This window comes from Pseudonaja textilis, chromosome 1 (assembly GCF_049901715.1).
Source record: "Pseudonaja textilis isolate UNSWEBS1 chromosome 1, rPseTex1.2, whole genome shotgun sequence".
NCBI classification, from domain to species: Eukaryota; Metazoa; Chordata; class Lepidosauria; order Squamata; family Elapidae; genus Pseudonaja; species Pseudonaja textilis.
The window spans coordinates 228552301-228558750 of record NC_141990.1 but is presented as its reverse complement, the minus strand read 5'-3'; positions in this window follow the sequence as shown (position 1 = coordinate 228558750).

Below are 6450 nucleotides of genomic sequence, written 5' to 3'. Positions count from 1 at the left end.
TTACTGTATAGTTGAGTTTGGAATTTGTTGTGACTTATCAATCTATCCCATGCCTTTTGAATTCCCCAATGGTTTCCCCCTTTCAAATATTAACCAAGACTGACACTGCTTAAATTCTGAGATCAGGCTAGGTAAATCAGGTTGAAGTCAAACAGGTTTATTTTGGAGTAGACAAACGTAGAGATTTTTATGATTTACAAATAATTTACTTACCTACGTACCTACTATATTTGTATGCCACCTATTCCTCAAGGCTCCAGGGCAGATGATGAACAATATTTTTTTAAAAAAACCTAACCCTCTCATCCCCCCTCCCAATATTTATATAAGGCATCAGCCCTATGGAGCCTAGTGGCATTTGCTTCTAAAACATGCCTGGAATTACAGTCAATTTTCTCTTCTTTTCCCTTCAATATCCTGCATAATCTTTCTTTTATTACAGGAAGCAGTGCTGGCTGCATGCTGAACCTTTTGCAGAATTCTGGCTTTTGCAACAAGCTAATGCAAGATGCTGACTACGAACATCAGGAGTTGAAAAATAATACATTTTAGAAATGTGAATTAGCAATTAATCAATTCATTTATGGAATCTGTGTGTGCTGCTATTGTTTCACACTGACTGGGTCTTGAACACTTCCTATTTTATTAAATCGATTGTCTAGTGTTTCTGCATTTTACTAATGAGTGACAAATGCCTGCCATTGGTACACTTAATTCTGAAATGGTTCTTGTGGATTGAAGGAACATGATCAATAACTCAGCACTTTCTCCATCATGGACTGAGCATCTGTACTGCTGCACCAGACAGCATGCATATAAACCTGGCTCAAGTCTTTGGACCAGGTTCCAACGTCCCTTACACCTTTCTCCAATAGAAAACTGGAAAGGTATACCCAGCCCAGGACATAATAGGATGGAAAAGTTGTTTATTGGGGATCCCCCAAAGTTTATATATCTCAAACCTACTGGCTTGGGGCAAGGTACATAAGACTTGGCCCTTTTCATTGACTCTAGACCAGGGGTGTCAAACATTGTCACGGCATCGTCACGTTGACATATCGGGACCTTTTCCCCTCTTCACTAAACCGGGCATGGCCAGCACGTGACACATCCGGCCTGCAGGCTGGGAGTTTGACCGCCCTGCTCTAGACACAATTTTGCTAATCACTTAGAGTTAAGGTTAATAGATCTGATTTAGGGCTTCTTCCGCTCAATTCCTTTCACATTTGGGTTTTATCGGTTTTAATGCCATTTAAGCCATCCTGTTTTTATAGAATGGGCAGTTTTAGAAGTCAACTAATTAATCTACAGTAGCGCTATGCACAATAGAGGTGGGAATATCGATTGAGTTCATGTAGATTTTTTGTTCTGATCAAGACTGCAATCCACTAGGGAAGAAAAGTCAGAAGCCGTTCTAATTACAGAAATGGACAACAATGCAGTTTCAATCTAGGCTTTATATCCATTGTAGCAGGTACATTTCTAGACAATGTTGTAGGACTGTGTTTACTATTCAGACTGAACTCCAGTTGCTAGGGTGTACTACCCAATAGGGTTCTCGCATATTTTTTCTCTCAGCTGATAATTCTTCTAATTAGAGCCAAGGTACTGGAAAATTTACTATTTTATTATGTATTACATTTATTACGGTTGCCCATAAACTCCAAAAAACTTAAATCTTTAATTTAAACAGTTTAAATATCCTTAAATGTTTAAAGTTTAAAAATCATGAAACAAGACATTACAGCCTGGACTAAAAGAGCAACCCCCAAACCCTTACAATAGGGTCCCTGCAAACATTACTCCCCAGCCTCTCCCACCCTAACAAATACTTCAACCTGCTTTGGGATGATTTTGGCTGCTGCCAGTTATCAGCACAGTTGTTAAACTGCATCAGTGCCATATATAACAAGCTTTTATCAAAAGTAATGAGAAATCACTATAACTCTGGATCAGATAAACCTGAATTTAGTTGGTTTCTAAGCGTGTTTCTCCTGGGTATTAAAAAAAAATGGAACAAAATACATAAATCCAATTTTACACCAAGTTCCTACTATGTATAATCATGAGATATGACCATATATTTTCTATACAATAAAAAGGCTGATAAGTGTATTTGTTTCTAAAAACAAACTGCTTACCGTTTAGTGATATGTCATAACAGTGCAAAATATTGCTCTACTGGCTGATATTTTTTCCCCTCAAAATTATAAGATGGTGCTTTGCAGAACCATTCCAGAACAATCTAAATGGCAGAATTCATGCATTGTGTTAGCCCATAATTGTATGGCCTAAAAATGCAACTTGTTGCATGAAACACATTTTTTTATTTGTAACTATGGTTTGTGCCTTAGAATGAGGGTGGAAGAGGGGCAACTTTGCCGAGGCAAATATATTATGGGACAAAGTAATCAAAAGACTGATGCAATTTATTAAGGATACTAGAGATTAATAGCAGCCAATCCTATGCGCAGCTTTACTGAAAACTAAGCCCCTTTATCAGCAGTTGCATTCTGTATCACAGAGGTCCCCTACTGTTGTGGCTTGGCTGGAGGAGGGAACTGGGCCACATGAGTGGTGGGCTGGTGCGCACGTGCCATAACAAGCCTGCTGGTCTTCCGCGTCCATGGCCTGGTTGTTAATAGGTCATAGCCCAGTAGTGGGCCATAGCCTGAGGACCCCTACTCTTTCAAGTTTAACAATAAAGATAAAAAAATATATAAGATAACCTTAGACATGCTCCATGGTGCATTTCTATCTCCTCTACCCCCTTCAAGGACTTGATCTGTCCCAATTTACATTCAGTTATCTAATGATAGATTAAAATGAGCAATTACCTAGCCATTCAATGCCAAGGGAAGACATGTCCTTATTCTTGGTCCTACATGTCAATCCTACTGGACGGAATAGACTAGAAAATCATTGTCAGCCTCAAGATCTCTTCGGGTACCCCAACTATTATCCTTTATTTCTCCCTTAGTATCTCTACTACTAGGCTTACTTCTTTCGGCTGTCATTAGCAACGGGGGAGGGGTAATTGTGGGGGGGAAGAGAGCTGGAGGTGTTTTGCATTCTTTTACTGTGGGCAGAAGAAGGGGGATTTCTTCTTTCCAATTTTCCATTTCTTTCCTAGCCTCTATCCTTTTTGCGCAGCTGCGAGGTCTTATCAAAATATGTCAAGGTCAACGGACAGAGGCCTCATCACTACCTGAAGATGCTCACATGATCATATTCGGAACTTTTAATTGGCAGAGACTTCTGGACTTTGGGGGTGGGAACAATTCCATTTCTTTGTATGTGTGATCTGCGGCAAATTCTCACTTTCGAATTCCATTTGTAGCTTCCTTTTCATCTTCCAGTAAAAGAAGAACTTTGCTCTGAACCATGGAGTCTGAGTATTTCTTTCTTGGATTTTGAAAGGAGCACATACCGACATTATTCCGAAAGTCCCCATCAGCCCACCCGGAGAAAACACCAATTTTTCTTCCGAGGGGTTTTCACATCATGTCATCTCCAGCCAGCGAGGAGGATGAGCAGGGAGCTGTGGGGGCAGCAAATGCTGTTACCAGAGATGCCAGCCACCGATTTGTTAGCTGACCTTACACTGGAAGAAACTCCAACCGAGATGCCCAGATGGTCGTTAGGAGTTGGATGGAAAAATCGGAAGACCCCCTCCTGGAATCACTGTAAGTCGAAGAGGTGCGAGGGAACGGCTGTGGCAGGGGGAGGAGATGGAATGCAGGCTGGATCAAGCCGGGAAAAGCTTTAAGGATGCTTCTGAGAAACCCGGCAGGGCTCCAACATATGAGGGGAAGAGAGAGCGAGTTCAGCCTGGGGAAGTCGGGCTGCCACCACCCCCTGGCCCATCCCACGCCGGCGCAACCACCAGCTCCCGTCTGGGGAGCCCCAGCAGCGGGGGTAATGCCTAGAAGACGCCACCTGCCCTCCTTAGATGTGAAGTTTGGAGGAAATCCCAAGGACTTGGGGTTTTTCCTGGTGCAGGTTGGAAGCTATATGGCAGAATATGAAAGGGAGTTCACCTCTGAAGCAGCCAAAGTAAGATGTGTTACCAGAACCCTGGAGGATGGCAGCTGACTGGGTGGTGACTCTGTATAATGATAACTCCCCCCAACTGCGAGCCTTGATGTTTTATGACTGCCTTGAGGAGGAGGTTTGAAGACCCTCTGGCAGAGAGAAGGGCCAGGATCAGGATGAAAACCATAACTCAAGGGGAAGATCAGTTGCTGACTACACCCAAGAGTTCAGACAGCTGGCATATCGCATTCGAGGCTGGTCCCAGGAAGCTCTAATAGAAGCCTACAAAGATGGCCTAAATGAAGAGGTATACCACATGTGCATCTCCAGAAGGGATCCCCATGACTTGCAGTTGTGGTACCTGTTAGCGGAAGAGGTGGAAATAGATCTAGCCCGAAGTAGACGCAGAGGAGGCTCCGCATGGAGCACCATGCTCCCTCCTCGGCCCGAGAGATCCCTAAGCCCCGGAAGGGAGGGGTGATAACAAGGGCCAAATCCACTGCCTGTTTCCGTTGTGGGAAGGAAGGCCACCGGTGCGGATTGTCGAGTCAAACCAGATCCAAAAAGGACGGGGCCCTGGAAGGAAGCCGAATCCTCCCCAACCAGGCCTCGCGAAACCGGGCTAACGATAGGGAGGTTGTAGAAGTCACTCCCCAGCGGAAAAAGAGCTGGGACCCCCGACTCCTCCCGACGAGAGTGAGACCGACTCGGAAGATGACGTCTCGGTAAGTCCTAACCGGGGCCCCCTTACCATTCCAATTAAATTAAGGGTGCCCACCTCTGGGCACACGGTGATCTGGGTGGTGACCGACTTGTTTTCCAAACAGGCACATTTCATACCTTGCACCAAGATTCCCTCGGCGAAGTCGTTAGCCAAACTGTTCATTATACACGTCTACAGACTGCATGGTGTTCCTGAACGTATAATATCAGATCGAGGAGTTCAATTTACCTCGAACTTCTGGAGGGAATTTTGAAGTTGATAGGCTCCACCCAAGGGTTAAGCTCCGCCCACCACCCCCAAACTAATGGGGCCTGCGAGAGGACTAACGGGTGCTAGAGCAATATCTCCGATGTTACATAAATTATCAGCAAGACAACTGGGTGGACCTGCTACCTTTTGCCAAGTAGCGTATAACAACTCCGTTCACAGCAGCACTGGTTTTACCCGTTCAAAGTGGCCACGGGACAAGATTTTGTACCCATACCTGAACTTCCTCGCTGAGAAACCCAATATCCAGTCATTGGATGACTGGATATCTCAACTACAACTCAATTGGCCAGTCGCTCGCAAAGCTCTGGACGAGCGCATCAATCCCATAAGAAGTTTGCAGACAAGAAAAGAGCCCCACAACAGTCGTATCAAGTAGGCGACAAAGTATTCCTCTCAACCAAGTATCTGCAAACCACTCAGAGATCAAAGAAGTTAGGCCCTAAGTATGTGGGGCCTTTCCTATTGAGCGAATTGTGAATCCCGTGACAGTTCAATTGACGCTACCAAAGACTCTTCGTCGCATTCATCCTGTTTTCCATGTCAGCCTGCTAAAACCCGAACACACCTGTACATTGAGACCGACCCAGACTGATCCCCCGTCCCATTGTTGATTGAGGGTGAACAACATTTTGAAGTTAAAGAGATTTTAGACTCTCGTAAAGGAGGGGTCGCCTACAATATCTTGTAGCCTGGAAACATTTCCCCCTCTCATGCTGAGTGGGTGAACGAAAAGACGTTAGGGCTCCTGACCTGCTAAAGAAATTTTATACTAAGTATCCTGATAAACCATAAGAATGTATGCAATGCTTAACATATCTTTTTATTCTCTCTTACAGGGACTAATGTCCTTTTTCTAGGGGGTCCGAATGTCAGCCTCAAGATCTCTTCGGGTACCCCAACTATTATCCTTTATTTCTCCCTTAGTATCTCTACTACTAGGCTTACTTCTTTCGGCTGTCATTAGCAACGGGGAGGGGTAATTGTGGGGGGAAGAGAGCTGGAGGTGTTTTGCATTCTTTACTGTGGGCAGAAGAAGGGGGGATTTCTTCTTTCCAATTTTCCATTTCTTTCCTAGCCTCTATCCTTTTGCGCAGCTGCGAGGTCTTATCAAAATATGTCAAGGTCAACGGACAGAGGCCTCATCACTACCTGAAGATGCTCACATGATCATATTCAGAACTTTTAATTGGCAGAGACTTCTGGACTTTGGGGAGTGGGAACAATTCCATTTCTTTGTATGTGTGATCTGCGCGCCAAATTCTCACTTGAATTCCATTTGTAGCTTCCTTTTCATCTTCCAGTAAAAGAAGAACTTTGCTCTGAACCATGGAGTCTGAGTATTTCTTTCTTGGATTTTGAAAGGAGCACATACCGACAATCATATACTTTATTGAGGTAGGATATAGAAACAGAATCTTGCA